General features: G+C 48.5%; 1 protein-coding gene across 2 annotated transcripts in view; it reads left to right on the forward strand.

The window, feature by feature from the left end:
• Positions 1-352: 352 nt before the first annotated feature.
• Positions 353-17470, forward strand: part of LOC126536596 (uncharacterized) — a 330135-nt gene continuing 313017 nt past the window's right edge. For both annotated transcript variants that reach the window (XM_050183626.3, XM_055073532.2), the window contains exon 1: positions 353-1224. The gene's annotated coding sequence lies outside the window, so the exon portion shown is untranslated. The remainder of the gene's footprint in view (positions 1225-17470) is intronic.

The raw sequence follows: 17470 nt of genomic DNA on the forward strand, positions 1-17470 counted from the left end.
GGGAGTGTCCAACTCGACTGCTGTTGAAATGCTGATTGGCTGAGCTATAGTACGAGCGAGAACGAAGCAGGCGCTCCGAGCCAGTCCTCCTTCTCGCTAGTACTTATCCAGCCAATCAGCGGCTGCCGAAATGGGCAGTCCACTAGGTGGACGCTGACAGAATGCCCCCCATGGTTGTGAGCCGTGATGCTGAAGAGTAGCCTGCCACTGCGATTTTCTCTGACGTGCGCTCTGTGGCGGCCTCTCCGTCCTTCGGCATAGCTCCTCACGCGCGCGCAACCTCTCCCCCGTGCTTGCGAATGGAACGCTCCCCAGTCGGCAGCGGCGGCGCCACTGCGGGCCGGCGGCTTTGCGCGCCTCCACGCTAGTCGCAGCTCGGAGTCCACTAGGACAGCATGGCCGCTCGCCGCGCCGCTGCAACAGCAGCTGGTGCGTAAAACCGGCGCCACGCTCCGCCCCTTTGGAGTACAGCAGCCGTCAAGGTGGACGATGTCTGCCGCCGGCGTTGTGCGCGTCGTGTAGTCGCGACCCTTTTGACGTCGTCCGGAGGTGTCAGATCGATCTCGGACGGTCATCTCTCCCGTCATCGCGTCTCGGACGTCCGTCAATGATCTCCCTCTCCATATTCTCGCGGACACCCAGAAAGCACCGCGGCACTTGTCACTCACCGGAGTAGTAAAGAAAGACAGACTGTAGCGACGGGATCATCGCTCTCGTTGCATTTGTTGCTACTGCTGCCGCTGCAAACGTCATACTGGCTTCTTTTCTTGTTTCGAGTGGTGGTGTGCAGTCGTTCTGCGCTTGGGACGTCAGTGTGATGTGATTGCCTGTGCTGCAACTGGTCGCGCCCAGGCACGATCGAGTTACTGCGCGCCCTTCCTGTACGTGACACTGACAGGAGCTCCGCGTCCTTCCCGTGCGGCGACGCTTCGACAGATACAGCGCGTGATTGTTGCTTCCGTGCATTGGATTTACCGCTGTGATTGTTTCTTTGTGTTGTGACCGACCTTTCAAGCGGTGCCCGTATCTCACGCTATACCGAGCGCGCGCCCGTTTACAAACGTGCCTGCCCCTGGCGCTGTCAGGCGGCCGTGCACTTGACTTGCGTTGGATTGAGTTACCGTGCGCTTTTCGAGCTGCCTGCGCACCCGTGGACTACTCTTGAGCTTAGGACACGGCACGAGTTCTACGTTCTGTTCGTCGTGGTCGTCAATCGCGACATAGGTAAGGCTTTCGAACCTTTTCACATTCTTAATCCGACCAACTGTCGGAATTAGACCGTAGATTTCCTTCATCTTTGAGTAAACAAGCTGTTTCTCATTGAATGATTGACGCACATACTTGTCTGCCACTATTGTATAAGACAAACATGCGCTTCGAAAACGCTGGCGGTGGGGAACGATGGCTGGAAATGGCGCGCTTCAATGGAACTTGCAATGCGCTCTAAGTCGAAGTTAATTCTTAATTAGTACATGATAAAGGTGCCCACAAAAAGTGCTTATTGGTCATTGCGGTAACTTTCATTTAGAAATCTAAGAAATACGATGGAATGAGGTAGTAAAATAAGATAGTCGTAACTCGACGCTCAGACTGATTCTTAATAGAAGGCAAATAAATATCATAATATTCTCGCTAACAATGAGCCCCAATCAATCGTCGCTTGATTGTATTAGTTTGATTCCCTCAGCGTAAATTTTGAGTTTCGAGCTTTCATTGGACGATCGCAGACACCTGGCTCTTCTATACAGAGATTGCTTTGATGTGCTGAGGTTCTTAGCTGATCATGCTTGTGTTGAAGGCTTGGACGGCTACCATGTGGTGACTGACTAATTTTATTCCATTTTATTTGTTAGCGGCCTTTGTCGTCAGTTTTTCCACACATTATTGCAGTGTAAGATGACAAATAACGCGATATAAATAAATATATATATATATATATATATATATAGTAGTAAGATCGAAATAAATATTGGTATGTGCCAGAGCAGAAAGATGGGGTAGTGTGTGAATGAAAGAGAACGAAGGTTTCAAGGAAACTAAATATAGAAAATGGTGCGTGTAACTGAAGATGATTTAGATACTTTCACATTTGCGGTAGTTTAGGAAGTCATAAGTGTTCCAGAAAGAAATCTGTCTCTCAAGTTAGGCTGTTTCAGTATTGTACGATTTCCGGCTTACCCTGCCTTACCTTCACCTACGGGTTTTTATCCCCCCTTCCTTCAAACGCCGACTTCTTGTCCAATCAGCTGTATTGGCCCTATTGGGGAAGCGAAACGCCATGACGTGAGGCGCAAGCAAGCAGGTAAGTCTGTTGTGCCAGTGTATGACGTTGCAACGACATTTTCGTCGTACAAGCCTGATTACGCCATTCTGGTTTGGCGCGTGCTTGGCTTCCCTGAGCATGCTACAAAGTTAGCGCCATGGTTCCCAGGGTCATGTATACCGCGTCGTCTGCCCTGCCCGCCCAGTAGCTTACAGACTTCAAGGCTAACCTGAGCATCGACAGTTAGGTTCACGCCATGCGTTCCCCGAACATGCGTCGCACACGATACGTTTTATTAACTGAAGCGCCGCTATATCATGCGCCTTAATCCTCTCAGCATCTCACTGACGAGTATTGTGTACTGCTGAGAGACTATCTGTCATACTAGCCGATCCACTTTATACTTGTGCCTCATTGGCAATTATTGTCCGTCTTGTCACTCGTGGCGGAAGTTCGGTGGGAATGTTTATTCCTGTGCAAGGTTTGTAGCATTAGAGGCAAAGAGCATTCGTTTTTCAAGGGCTGCTTTCCAGCTCTTCATGTAGCTCCCACAGCAACGTCAAAGGCCCGCCTACGGTGCGATTGCCGAGCCTGCCCCAAGAGTCAGGCCCTGATATCCTGACATTACCGACAAGATAAATTCTGGATTCCCGTTCCTGCACGTGTCATACATAATATAATATACAAATGAAAGACGACAGTAACATAGCTGCCAGTAGCATGTGCGTTCCTCACGAAACAAAAGAAAGAAAAGTTCACTCCGAGCCGAGATTGAACTTTGTGGCTCTTCATTTCAGGATGGCATTCGACCGCGTCAGCCGCAACAGTACGTACGAGAAGCGCGATCACTTACGAGCAGGGCGACCATGGTGAACTCGGGTGAACAAACGCATAGCCGTGTCAAGCCAGGCCGATATGATCGACACGGCCTTTCTCCAAAGTAGACGGAAACAAGCACAGTATTTGGTCCGAGCTACTTATTGACAATACATGGCTCTTTCGTAATAAAAGTGCACCTCTTACGCTTTATTTTCACGAGCGGTAACCGTCTATGATTACAGTTTTATCCCGCACTTGAAGTAATGGTGATAGCTTTAGCGTTCCTTTCTTTCATTTTTTTTTTTTTGTACTCGACGACAAACGTAAGAATTCAGTACAAGCTCCGCCCACAAAGCCGCACTCCACCTGTCCTCTGTGCCACCAAGCTCCAAAACATAGTCCCCAAAAGACGGTGATATCGAAAGTGGAGCGCCTGCACCGTGACGTCACGCAAGGGAGAAAGCGTTATAGGCTGGCGCATCAATACAAATTCTCTTCCCAGTCGAATAACGGTGTACTTGCCACTTCATTATCCGGTTGCTAGCGAGTTTCTATCCAAATTTAAGTGAACACTTTGTTTGTCTTTACCGCTTAAGACGAAGTCTCAAGGGAAAATATTCCGTAGAAGCCAAGTGCTCATGGTCCGACAAAAGGCTGGTCCTCCGGGCACAATGCGCACACGGCAGATGACACACGTTCGCGCTTTATGTTCCGCATTACAGTACTAGACATTTATGGGGCGTACAAGAGTCGCACTGATGCTGAACAATAAAGAAATAACAATAAAAAACACAGTACTCAGCTTTATGACCGGCAAGTTCAGGTGACCTGATCAGTATTTTAGTATAACTCGAGAGCACCCATGATTGAGGTTAGCAGATTTCGATATCTTTCGGCGTGATGTTACAGAGCCGTTAGATTGTGGTGTATAATATGATTTGAAGTTAAATGATTTCGGCGATATCTTATAGAATAATTATTTAGATCGTGGGGTTTAACGTCTCGAAATTTCACAATGGTTTACGCCACTGTGGAGGGCTAAGGACTAATGTCGACGACCTGCGGTTCCTTAACGTGCGCCTGAATTAAGTAAACTAGCGTTGTTGTATTCAGCGCTCATCTGAACGCGGCCGCCGTGGCCGGGAATCGAGCCCGGGACCTCGTGCTCAGTAGTAGAACTCCATAGCTGCTGAGCCACCGCGGCGGCTTGTGGAAATAGTGGAAGGCATACGTGAAAGGCTGCTTTCAACACTTACTATGGTTTACCTGTTTTACGCAACACACACACACACACACACACACACACACACACACACACACACACACACACACACACACACACACACACATATATATATATATATATATATATATATATATATATATATATATATATATAATATATATATTACAGCGGAGCTGTCTTAGGCTAGTTTCCAGCGTTTCGTGATGTGTGTGTGCAAAAACTATCATCATATGGGCCGCGTTTGCGGGGGTATGGGCAATTGCTTAAGGTGGTACGGGCCTGTAGGGGATATTACTGTATGCGAACGACGTACAGATCACGTACAAGTACGACGAGTAGTTCGGCGGTCTGGACATCATAATGTGCGGCGATCCGCGACAACTGCCTCCGATTCGTGCTAGCGAGGTCTTTAGGTGTGTACGGGGTCACAACAAGGTGTTCAGCCCGGAGGTGAAGTGGCATCGTGTCGCCTGCTTCCCGTTGCGGCCGCTTGTGCGTCGAAAGGACGCCGGGTTCTCGGCAATTCTCGCGAAAATCGGGGACGGGAGGGCCCTCCACCCGGAAGAGGTGCGCGTCATGGAAAGTCGGTTTCTCAGCGCTGATCGAACATTGGTCGTTGTGCCCGGTGCTGTGCAACTCTTCTACTCTAATAAGGACGTCGATGCGTTCAACACCGATGTTGCCCTACAAGGTGTGGGAGACGTACACGAGGCTAGAGCAGTTGATGTGTGCCTCGGATACAGGCCCGACGACGAGTCTGTTCGCGCACAGGCCAAGGTACCCGGCATGCTCACTGGGGGCCACGTTCAACATCGACGTGAAGGACGGACTCGTGAACAGTGCCGTCGGTGTACTTCGAGAGTACAGGGAAGGAGACACGCGCAATGCAGTGCGCATTTGGGTGAAATATGATGTGCCACATACTGGCCGTCTGGCTCAGATCAAAGCAAACCCCCCTCGCGCATGCTGCTCGAAGAAGGGCGATCAAGAGCATGGCCCATTGGGTGCCCATCGAGTTGCGTACCTTCACTTTGCACCCTGGATAGAAAGACTGGACTTAGTTGCCGGCAAAGGCAGTTTCCGGTGGTTTAAGCTAGTGCGGTCAGCGTGCACAAGTCTAAGGGGGCCATCTTATGTGTATGTACGTTGAATCGCTGCACCGACGTGAACCGCCTCTACCACACCAACGCCAAGGGTGATCACGCGTTCCCCCATGCCAAAGAAAACTTGGGTCGCGACCTACAGGACTAGTTTATGCGCTTAGACGCACAGTATCTTCCTACTGTAACCAAGGCGTGCGCTGCTCGGCTCCTCGAGCCACATTCGCTCGCGCTCGCTGCGTTTAACGTGAGATAGCTGTCTTCACGCCACGGATATCGTCCACGACGCCATGCTCAGAGACTGCCTCTCGTGTTCCTGTCCAAGACTTGGGCAGATGTCCTGTCTCAGGCAGATGGCTACACTGGCGTCTTGTGCGGCAGGTGCGTCTCTTTTTATCACTTAACCCTCTTTCATTCGCATACAGTGCACCAAACCGGATGCGCGTTTGGTTGACTAATCTGCCTTTCCCTCCTTTTTGTTCTTTCTCAAATTTCATCAGATGTTTAATTAATAAAGAATACTGCTGATTGCTCGAAAGACGTTGCGCAGGAAGACTTGCCTATATATTCCAGGTTGCCAGCGGTTGCGGCATACACCGCACAGCGAATGCTCGTTTCACACCGGCTCCTTCAGACTTATGCATGGCTTTGAAAGTCAACTCAGATGTTCGTAATCTTTGTTTGTTTGTTTCTTTTTTTCCTGTCGCGGGCAACACATGACATTAACCATTTGGCTTACAAATTACGTGCGAGAAGTGACCGCTAGGAGCCATTTAACAACGTACTTAACAATGAATGAAAAGTACATCGTGATATATGCAAGGTTGAACGGGCTGTCTTAACTCGACACTGCGTGGAAGCCACTGACCTTCTTTAGGCGTTCTTTTTCTGTCTCGCTGACCATTTGATCTTCATGTCTCCCCATTCAGATTACTTTATATACGCATCTATGCATGTAAGTTCATAACAGGATGCGTCGCGAACTTACTACAGAAGGGGGTCCCAAAAGACGAAGGGCTTCCTGTTAGAATTGTATGTTATTAATGTAAAAGACTGCGGAGCGGATGGGCGCTTCGTTTATTCTACGCCTCTTCGCAGTTAAACATTCCTCTTAAACGAAAGAAAAACTGTTTTCCACAGACGGGTGATTTGCGCAATCCGCCAAGTAGGAATAGAGGCCCGTGTTGCAATGACGTTTCTTTTCTGACACGTAATATCCTCCCTGTCGTGTTCGTTTCTCCGCTTGGCGCCGGGCAGTCTGATATCCAGACATCTGTGTATCCGGACGAATCGCCGGAATCGCGCTCTGTCCTCGGCAGAAGAGCCATGCACGCAACTTTTGCTTTCTCCCTCGCAATTTATTAGCGTCCGCGGCCACGCTCCCGCGAATCGCAGCCGACTCGCCGCTCGAGCAGCCAGCTAGCTGCGTAGCGGTGGCGGCGGTGGGGGAGGCTCGCGCCGAAAGTTGCGAGGTGGTGGCACCCGCCGCATAAAGGCGCGTACGCTCGCCTCCCGTAATTAATTCTCCGCATGCTGCCATTAATTCGCCCCATATCCCCCGGGGACCAACTCTCCGGGCTCGGCTGGCTGTCTGATCGCTGCTGAACTCAACGCCGCCGCCGCCGACCGGGCGTTCGCACGCGGTGCGTGCGTGCGGTGCGTGTTTGCGTGCGTGTCTCTGGCGGCGCCGGTGCGCCCTTATTGAGTCCGACATTTCACAACGGCGGCGGCCGACGACTCCGTAGACGGACCGGCCCCGTCTCGCATCCCCCCCCCCCCTTTGCAGCGGCGCTTGAACGACTTTGCTGTAGTAGATTAGGTTCGAAACGCTTGCCTCTCGTTCTGAGGCGGCGGCGGCGGCGGAGCGCCATGCCTTGCTGCTGGTTTCATCGTGCGTTACAGGCGGCCGTGTTTGCAGCGAGTGCGAAAGAGCGCCTGGGCTAACGATGTAGAACGATGTAGTGAAGTTACGGCCTCTCGGCGGTTAACACGCCGCTTGCTTACCGGCGTCTTCTCAAATAATGCTCGGCAATTTCTCCGCGTCGATAGCGAGAGAGAGAGAGAGAGAGAGAAGGGAGCCGCAAGCCTGAACGCACAGCGACGTGTTCGGCTCGCTCGCAATTTGTTTAAAGCGAAAGCTTTACTGGCCGGGAACTTGCGATTTTGCCGTGGCGGTGCTCCGAGGAGGCACATGACGTCACACCGCGTTTCACGCCACACCGCGTTCCTCGTCGTTGCGTTCGCCTCCGCTCGCTTCGCCAGCTGCGTCGTATGCCTGATTACATGTCGGAGGATTGAAAAGGAGAGCTCGCGTGCGCCGCAACCACAGTTGAGGCGGCAGTATGGACGGCGACAATTCTGATAAGCAGGAGGAGACCTGGAATCGACATCGGAAAGAGATGAAGAGGAAACGAATCGCCCAGGAAACAGACGAACAGCGCGCCGAACGACTGGCTAAACGCCGCAACATAGCTAGACAACCAGACTAACCTGGGCTTGCAATCAAGATTAACCAAGGCTAACCATGCTATGCCTTAGCTTTCGCTACGTATATCCTGGCATAACCGAGCTAAGCCACTGCCAATTTTTCTATGTACCGTAGCAGTGCTGTGATGATCATTGCGAGAATAAGCAGCCCTGTGATGCCATCTGCAAGTGAATTCGATCCATCCCGACTCTTTGCAGCCGCACTTCTCCGTCGCCAACCTTGCCCATAACATACACTTCAGTCGAATGCGTACCGGCGTATCACTTTCGTGCGAGACGCAGGATTTACCGTTGTTTCGTAAATTCCTTCATATTTGCGCCTTGGGAAATCTTTGTAAACTGTTTTCTCTTTTTTGTAAACGTCAGAGGTTTACCTTTTTCTTCCGTCTTCTATTATATTCGTTCTTTGTTTTTTTCTTCACTGTTATCTTAAAGATTTGGTTCTGCATTGACGAAATTTCTCTTATGCAAGTCGCGTCTGCGACTGGCTATCACCGCGTTGTTTGTCTCATTAGCATGCCTGTTGTTATCATGATTGACGGGTGTTGGAACGCTGGTCGATAGGGAAACGTCCTTACAGTAGAGAAGTTTTGGGAACAATACTGGTCCTTAAGTAATTTGCGGGCATATATCTAGGCGAAGCCTCTCATTTTTCACAAAAGACCGTTCCCAAACACTTCTGTGCCACCCACGCACCTCTATGCATATATATAGCTTCGCCGCTTTACCCTCGCGCGCGAAGGTATTCGCTTGTGTTAGCACTTTCGTCCAGGTACTTTCGATTCCGTGTGACACATGTCCAGTAAAAACGTCGCTTTCGTTTTCCTAATTTGAGGTAGAAAGGGCTTCATACGGGTCTCCTCTCACTTTTTGTGTAACTTGCCTTACAGGTGCGTTACACTGAAGGAAATGAGGAAGGCACTAAGCAGGTTCAACTAGAAGCACGTGTAGCTACTGCGCGGGGGCTGCAGTAATTGCGCTAAGCGTGGCATGTTGTACAAATGTCTGCCAACATCATGCCGACAGTTAAGAAATAATAATTAACGCAAGGTATACGTTTTAGATGCAGGGAGTATAAATTTCCGTTGCAGAAATGCGCGACTTCATGTCGCTGGGACTGCAAAGATTGTGTAAGAACCTCCTGCTCACTTTCGCGTCAAGCTTTCGGCCTGTAGTGCCTTTTCTTTGTACTGCAAGCAGCATTTATGAGCGATAGGAAAGGGTCTGAACGTGGCCGTCGGTCCGTCCGTTCGCAAAAACTTCAAACACAGGAAATCGCGTGGTAGTCGAGGAACCGAACCAGCGCTCATGCGGCTTCAAGCCGAGCACTTTAACAACTACTCAATGGACGCCCGCCTTCTGCTGCAGTCAGCCGGTTGTAAACTCGGGAATGAACTAGGAGTAGCCGGCTGACCAGATTCGTCGTGCTGCGCAGAACGATGAGCAGTAGGCCAGAAAGAGCTTCCGCGTGGTAGGTGTCAGGCTAGGGATCGTACATAAATGTTCGAGGCCGGACGTATGGTGATGTTTGTTATCGCTTGTGGTTCCTAAGAGCGTGGGACCACCTCCTACAGTGTGTTATATTTAAAGACCACGCCAAAATTTCCCTGCACGAAATGGAGTCGGGGGCGCTCATAAATGATACTAACAGTAATTGAGCTAAGGTAATGAAATAGTCATTGCTGTCGATCTCCTTTTCTCACTTAAAAGAATTTCGCCAACCTTCTATCAGCAACTAGATCGCAATACAAAACAATGCTGTCCGCTGTTTCTGTTGTGCCTCTGGAGGACAACCGCATCTCTCAGCGTTGGTGGCGAGAGCAAATATATACGCAAACCATTAACGTGACAAGACGACTTCTGAAGGTGTCAGCATAGTAGTGGGCTTCATCGCAGAGAAAATTTGCGTTTTTCAGCGGATTAGTTAAAGTTGAGGTTGCGCCAATTCTTATGCGTTAATGTTTTCTCGTCTTGAACCCGCCGTGGTTGCTTAGTGGCTATGGTGTTGGGCTGCTGAGCACGAGGTCGCGGGATCGAATCCCGGCCACGGCGGCCACATTTCGATGGAGGCGAAATGCGAAAACACCCGTGTACTTAGATTTAGGTGCACGTTAAAGAACCCCAGGTGGTCGAAATTTCCGGAGCCCTTCACTACGCGTGCCTCATGATCAGAAAGTGGTTTTGGCACGTAAAACCCCATATTTTTTTTTTTCTCATCTTGAGGCCTTCGTGCGACGGCGAGTCACTGGAGACACCTGCGGAAAGGAAGCTTTATGATTAAGAAGCTTGATTACCAATGCTCCCCACCCGTTCTGTAAAACTTTGTCTTAATAAGTTAAACTTTTAGCAGATTGCCGCGTGACTAATGATAACAGTAAAGCGCATATGCTATCTTTATGTAAAAATCGTTACATTGGCTTATCGAACTTTTCTTCCATAGACCAAACGCGCATAACTTTCAGTTTTATCAGTTCGTAGGTTGGATGCTCCTATAGAACCCGGCGTCGCAGCATTTTGTGTGCCCCGTGCATTTTTTTCCGTGGCTTTGTTTTTGAGAGCTTCATATTGGCTCCTTCGGAGCTTAGCTGCGTTGCGAATTTCACCAATATCAACTAGATAATTAATAAGTTATGACAGTGTACTGCCGCAGTGTACTTCTTTTGTTGAAGTGAACTTCAGGTGCCGCCGCGCCGCGCCGCAGGTTTCATGCAGCTGAGCTGTGCCGTCGTGCGGATGCACGTCGTGTCGTGCACCAGCTGTGCCAGCAGATAGTATATGTGCCGCGCGCTATACACCAGCAGCGGACCATGTTTTGGCGAGCACCGGATGCGCTGGCCTGTCAGGAGTACATGCTGTTGGCTACAGTTGGTGCTTGCTCAATGGCATATTGTAGCGCAACGACAAGAACCACACTGAAAGACACACAGGCGTGCGTCACAGCGCCTGCCATGTGCATCGGTGTTTTTTTATTTGTGGGTAATGCGTTCTGCCACGGAATGTCACTATTCGTTCAGGGCACCGTTCGGACTGCTGTTAAAGCGAGTAAAGTGGCCCGACAGAAGTAGCTTAAGCTAGTCGAGTTTATTCCTTGTCGTCAATATTAGACAGTATTAGACAATATTAGAGCACCGTCCCGACCGATCATCGACTCAGAAGGCAGTGAAGGCACTTTTTGTGTTTTCTCAGAACTTCTGGTTTGCTCGCGCGACTTTAACTGAAGTGCTGTCCGTACACGTACCTACACCTTCTCTCTCCCTTCTTTTTCTTCCCCTTCTCCCTTCCCCCAGTGTAGGGTAGCCAACCAGACTATTGACTGGTTAACATCCCTGCCTTCCTGTATTCTTCTCTCTCTCTCTCTCTTCCTTGTCGTCATAGATGATTTTTTGCAGCGCACAAGACACGTACGGAGACGAAGGTTAAGCACGCACGGCACTGTGTTTGCTATCAAGTTTATCCGGAAGTGGGCGCTTATTTTTATACGCTCGGGAACAGACTACCGCCGCATTGCACGTGCACCATTGCATAACTTGCTATTGCTTATCTATGTATATCACAAAGAGCCACAAGCATGCAGGAAATGCGTGTGCTCTATGACTTGGAGGTCGTTTGAACGCCACCGATAATCGTGGCAGAACAGTTACTTCAAGAATATGTAACGCCGGTCCAAAAACGACCACGCCAAAGAATCAATATTTTCAAAAAGTTGCAGTGTCATGTGTGTTTACCTTCATCTGCGTATTTGTGTCCTGCGCTGAATAAACGTTCTATGGCCAGACGCCCATGGCAAGACATCTCGAGGGTTCACCCTCTCGAGGATGAGGAGGGAGGAAAAGAGGGAAGGAAAGGTAGGGAGGTTAACCAGACGCACGTCCGGTTTGCTACCCTACACACGGGAAGGGGTTTAAGGGAAGAAAAGAAAGAAAGGAGATGGAGGGAAGAAGGTACTATCAGTGGGAATACGTGCGATTGTCCATTACTTCACGCCTACATTTAGTCACTGAGGCCAGTCGAGCACTTGCTGAGCCCAGTACTGCCAAGCTTCAGTGATCTGACGAGAACCGGCGCACTGACATGGGCCATCGCCTTAGGGATACGGAGCCGGCGATTCGATTGACATCGCGCGCCTTAAGAGGGAAATGAAAGGCACCGCGGTCTGAGGCTTATAACGGAAACAAATGACTGTCTGATTAGAAGTACACGTAGAGTTACAGAGGCTCAGCGCGTGCACACTCATACTGACATCTTTCTCGCAATGAATCGTTCTCACACGCCACCTAGTCTCACTGCGTGCATCCTGCGACTCTATACTTACCCGCCACTTTTCAATCCGGTATGTTTTCTTTTTTGGCCTTTTACGGTGCGACCATGGTTCGGGCTTATGTCGTAGCGGATTAGTGGCGTGCGGTCGCTTCTTAGAACAATTCTCAGCCGCGTCTGTCGTGGACCGGCTCACACTGCGCACACGTGCGGATGGTCACCTCACGGAGAAGCTACATTACTCCGGGACTTGCGCGGGTATACCAACCCAAATGCGTGTTCTTTGTGCTGCCGGAGCAGCGATTGCTCTAAGCTTTTGCGAAGCTTCGAAAAGTTCACTGCACTTACGTGTACTCGTCGGATAAGCATGGCGTAAATGCTTTTGAATGCGCGATGCACGAGTGACTGCGAATGCGTCCGTTTAAACGTCTGTTCAAAGGGCTGAAGACTTCCAGACTTTGGCGCACTGCATTTTCCTTAAGCTTCTCTCAATCCCAATGGAAAGCGTGGAGCTTCTTCTCCCAGTGGAAAGCGTGGGTTCAAGAGGCTCGTAGCGTATTAGATAGCGCCATATCTAATAGGTCAGTGCCGCTTTGGTAGCGGACTGGTCGGGTGGTCTTACGAAACGTATATGGCACGACCTGTCGCACCGCTTTGTTGCAGAACTCGTTTTATTCTGTAGTTTCTTTATTTATTTTTATGCCTGTTTTACCGTATAGATGCAGAACTCGTTTTATTCTGTAGTTTCTTTCTTTCTTTATTTATTTTTATGCCTGTTTTACCGTATAAATTCATGCATTTGTCACAAGTCCTCGGAGGATTTTAAGTCAAATCTGCCGCCTTTAAAGCGGCGTTAAATTTAGTTTGATAGCCTTTTCGGAAAAGTTCCTTTTCTTTGCTACACCTACAGCTGACGGCCAGTCTATCACTATTTCTTACTTGTGTAATACTGCACACGATTGACGAGTTTCGCAGCACTTCAAATCACCGTTTGTGGCGCGACCTGCAAATGGGTCATATTTCAATATTACAGCTTAAAATAGTGCGTTTCACTGTTACACATGCAAGAAAAACGGATGCGTATATGTTGTACTTATGAATGCGAAGGTGAGGCTTAGTAATTTGCCTATGCGACTTGAAATAGCGTTTTCAGCCACGTGTTTATTTATGCCATTTTTGTTAAAGTGGCAGTGCAAGCAGGTGCACGTGTTTGAATTGTGCGTGCATAACCTGGATATGAAAGATGCACCTGGTGTGGTCGTAGTTCGCAAGTAAGTTCACGTGGGTATAGTTAAAATTATTTCTGTAATTAGCTTCGTACGTGAGCGCCATGTATTAATATATTGCGGACGCTCAAGAGAGACCATCTGTAACTATGCCTGACGGAACAAGTCAAGCGCGGAGAAATATTGCATTCATTGCGTTAACGCGTCTGTGGCATGGCCAGCTTTTCCAAACAATTTTACAGCGAAGCTGCTAGCATACAACTATAGCCGCTCGAAAGCGATATAACCAAGTTCTCCCGCGGTGCCCTGGGAAAATTAAATATTGCGTGGCTCTAATGAAAACGCTGCAACGAGTTTAAATTTTGAGTAAACGACGGGCCTGTTATAAAGGTGATGTGCGGGAAGATATCTGAATGTTTGCATCAATCGCAGAGCTTCGAAAAAGAAAAAAAAAAAGAAAAGCTAACACAAGCGCTCAAAGACGACAGCTTCGATAAATCTTGGTTGGCGATTGTGCAATTTCGCTCCAGTCTGCTGTGTTTTTATTTATCCCTCATATAGCGGTAATGTTTCGCGCTGATTACGTTTACACGCTACTGCTAAAGCCTTAGCCACACGTAACTCGCATCTCCGTGGCTCCGGGTATGTGTAGTTAACGGTGCTATAAATCGTCTGCTTTCGTGAAGCAGGCGATCTTACTGATGCGGAGCACACTTAGGGCGCGCAGTGGCATCCTTCTAATAATAGAAACCTTATGGCGCTCGAGCTGCTCAGTTTGTCCATCAAGAACTCGTTAAGGAAGAGCGGCGCCTTCAACTGTACTTCGTTATCGTGTTCAGTTGATCCCGCAAGCTTACGCTTAAAACTGATGCTTCGCCACTCGCGGACCTTCTATCTCTTCATTTTTATTATTTTCTTTCTTTTTCATCGCGGAGTCCCTAAAGCACGGATCAGTGCAAGTCATAAAAAGAAAGGGGGGGAGGGAAAGAAGTAAAGAATTTCCCTACATCGTCGGGTGTTAAAAGAGGAAGCGATACAATATGCATGCGTCACGGTGCGGTCTCGCCACCTGCTGCAGGCACATTGCGTGTGGCGCTTTGTACATAGTCTTTCTTTTCCTTTCCTTTTCTTTTTTCTTGTGCACCGCACCCAGCTCATCACGCGTCGCCATGTTTCAACAGCGATTTGTGCTTTGGGAAGGCGCCTTTAACATTGCTTCTGGGGAGCATCATGTAACTGAAACAGAGCTTTATGAAACCATGCGCTTTCCCTTCTATTTGTTTGTTTGCTTGCTTTTTTTGTTATTAATGAATACGCGAAGGCATCGAAAATGTTAATTCGCTGCCGTTACGCACGGCGCGACCACGTGCTGTCTCGCTTCATTCGTATCATTCGCAAAAACCATTATTAAAATGTTGTCGGCGTATCTGAAAGCGCGAAGTGTGCGGCTCATTGTCACGACGTCCATGAAGTGACTTATCCATTTTGTATAGCAAAATAGCGCGAATTACGCGCACGACATGATGCTATACAATTGCTATTGCCTTGCAAGTAGAATACGTCTCCTTATCGAATTCTTAAGAGAGACTGGTTTGATGGGCATATGGTGAAACACTTCAGCGGTATTGTGCGAGACGCTCGGGGGGAGCAATTGCCGGCCTTGATCGCCAGGCTAAACCCGCCTGTTGCTACAATTCACCACCACCACCACATCCTTGTCAAACTTAATAAACGTAAACAAAGATAAAATTCAAGCAGAAGCACGAAGTTCGCTACCATTAAACCCCAGGAATTCAGAAAATTTATGCCGCTATTGCTTTCAGTAAACTGTTGCAGAGCTGCCAAAAGGCAGTGATGCGGGACAGAGTAAAAAGATGTATGCATGACTGGCCCAACGCCAAGTATTAGAGTACATTTCGTCATTGGTTGACTGAAACAATCTTCTGACAGCAAAGAGAAGTTTTTTTCAGCCGACTGGTGACTACAATATCTCACGCGCATGTACGATCGATGAATAAGATAATGTGGCGTGCCGGATAGTGTCGTTAGATGCTAACAAATACGATCGAAGCCGCAAAGCTACATCCGTGTTTCCTGTTCTCGTTGTCATTTGAATAAACATGAAGGCAGGTTGTTTGATGTTACAAACGTTTATTAAACAGGGAAAAAAACTAGAGGTATCTTGCCAATGCATCAGCCTCTGATGAAGAAGGAAGATGACTGGAAATGATAATGGTGGATCATTGGTTGGAAATTGACTGGAAGAAAATAGGAGGTTGCCAACTGTAGCGTACCAGAGCTCCCGGGCCTGATCTGGCTAGTTTGGGTGGACGTTTTGTTGGAAGATCGTGCGACCAAGTCGGCTTCAAAGCGACTGGTCACAAATGGTCGCTTTGGTGGAAAAGCGACTGTTCTGCGTCCGTCGCTCGTGGCTGCTCTATTTTTCAGTCACGCGACTGCAGTCCCAAATCTACTGAACCATGCAATCGGCGGCGCAGGAGCAGGACGTCTGCACATATGTATGCACTGCATACGCTGACGCTTACTTTACGTGGCTATAGTGGCGCGAGAAGACGTGAACGGCATCAATCGTGATGCATTTTGGCGTGGCGACGGGAACGTCGCGCTTGCCGGCGTGTGCATCAGTCACGTGCGTCGCTCAATTAATTGCCAGTCGCGGTGCGGTCGCGCCAGCTCTTTCAATCACCGGTGTGAATTCGTTCACCCTTAACCTCTATAGTTACGGCGGGAGGGTGTCGATGAGGGTGGTTCTCTTGCTTTTAAAGGGAAATATAGTCCTAAATTTTTGCTCAGTTGTATTCAATGTTGGCTATTCTGAACGTAAACCCTGATCTAATAAAGAGTGAAAGTGTGCTAGAGTAAAATTGCCATAGACGGTCTTGCTGGCAGCGGAAATACGATTTCAGAAAAGGAGTATTATAACTGAACTTTCTTGGCGTTGCTTATAATTGGAACACGTGTACATGCAGTCGTCGACTGCCCGCGAGATGTGTCGCCAGCCCTTTCGACAGCACAGTGCTCGTCAATATGACCACGTTAAGTTGTGCAGGTGATCTCCGACGTTCCCTGTCTGACATCATGCGCTTCCTTCCGGTATTCGGTGCACCAGGAATGTATTACACTGTTATGTTTTCATTTCAAGTGCGACAAAGAGGTTCCCTCCCGTTAGCGGCATGTGTACACGACGTTCGTTTTCCTTAATTTACAGGCCTATACAAATGCAATGTGCGACAAAGAACACGCGATAACAAAAGACTTTAGAACTCGAAGGAGCATTGCAAAGCAGTGTTCGGGGGCTTCGCATTCCACCTATCTCTTTTTTTTTTTTTTTTTTTCTACGATCACCTTGCTCACTTTATTGAGCAACTGGAATGTTTGAGCGAATAACCGTGGTCCATTCCATGTTATAGAACCGAACAAAGAAGGGAATAACTTGAATAGAACAAGTTCGAGCACTAACATTCGTCTTGTTTTATTGGTTGAACATCATGACACGCCTTATCGATAAGCCTAAGTTGACGTGACAAACTAAAAACAACCACAAGAGAGAGAGAAAAAATCATCCAATCAAATGCGGAAGAAGCGGTGGATAAGTGAAGATTTCTTTGATGTTTAGTGCCATGTCTTCACTTGACTTCTGTGTAGCTCTCGCTCAATACAAGCTGTGCTACGTTTTTGGTTTGGTTTGTTTTTGTTTTCCTCTTATGGTGGCGCACACCCACTGCGGGGGATTTGCCAATATTTCGATGGTATTAGGAAATTGCAGCTATTACTGAAATTGGTAAAATTATCACGAACAGTTGAATAAAAAGTAACGTATGATGAACTTAAGAAAATCTCCCTGAAACAACTGTACATTCCTCCACGGCTGAGCAAACACACCTGTGGTAGTTTCCAAGAGAAGAGGCTGATGGAGTTAGCTCACTCAACTTCTTTCACCGCACTCGGCTGCTTCACTTCTTACCTCTTGTTCCGCTCGTGTGTACGAGCACCTCCCCAGTGGCACATACCCATTCCGGGAGATTGGCCAAGAGCGTTCCCATACCCAGTG

Source organism: Dermacentor andersoni, chromosome 4 (assembly GCF_023375885.2).
Source record: "Dermacentor andersoni chromosome 4, qqDerAnde1_hic_scaffold, whole genome shotgun sequence".
NCBI lineage: Eukaryota > Metazoa > Arthropoda > Arachnida > Ixodida > Ixodidae > Dermacentor > Dermacentor andersoni.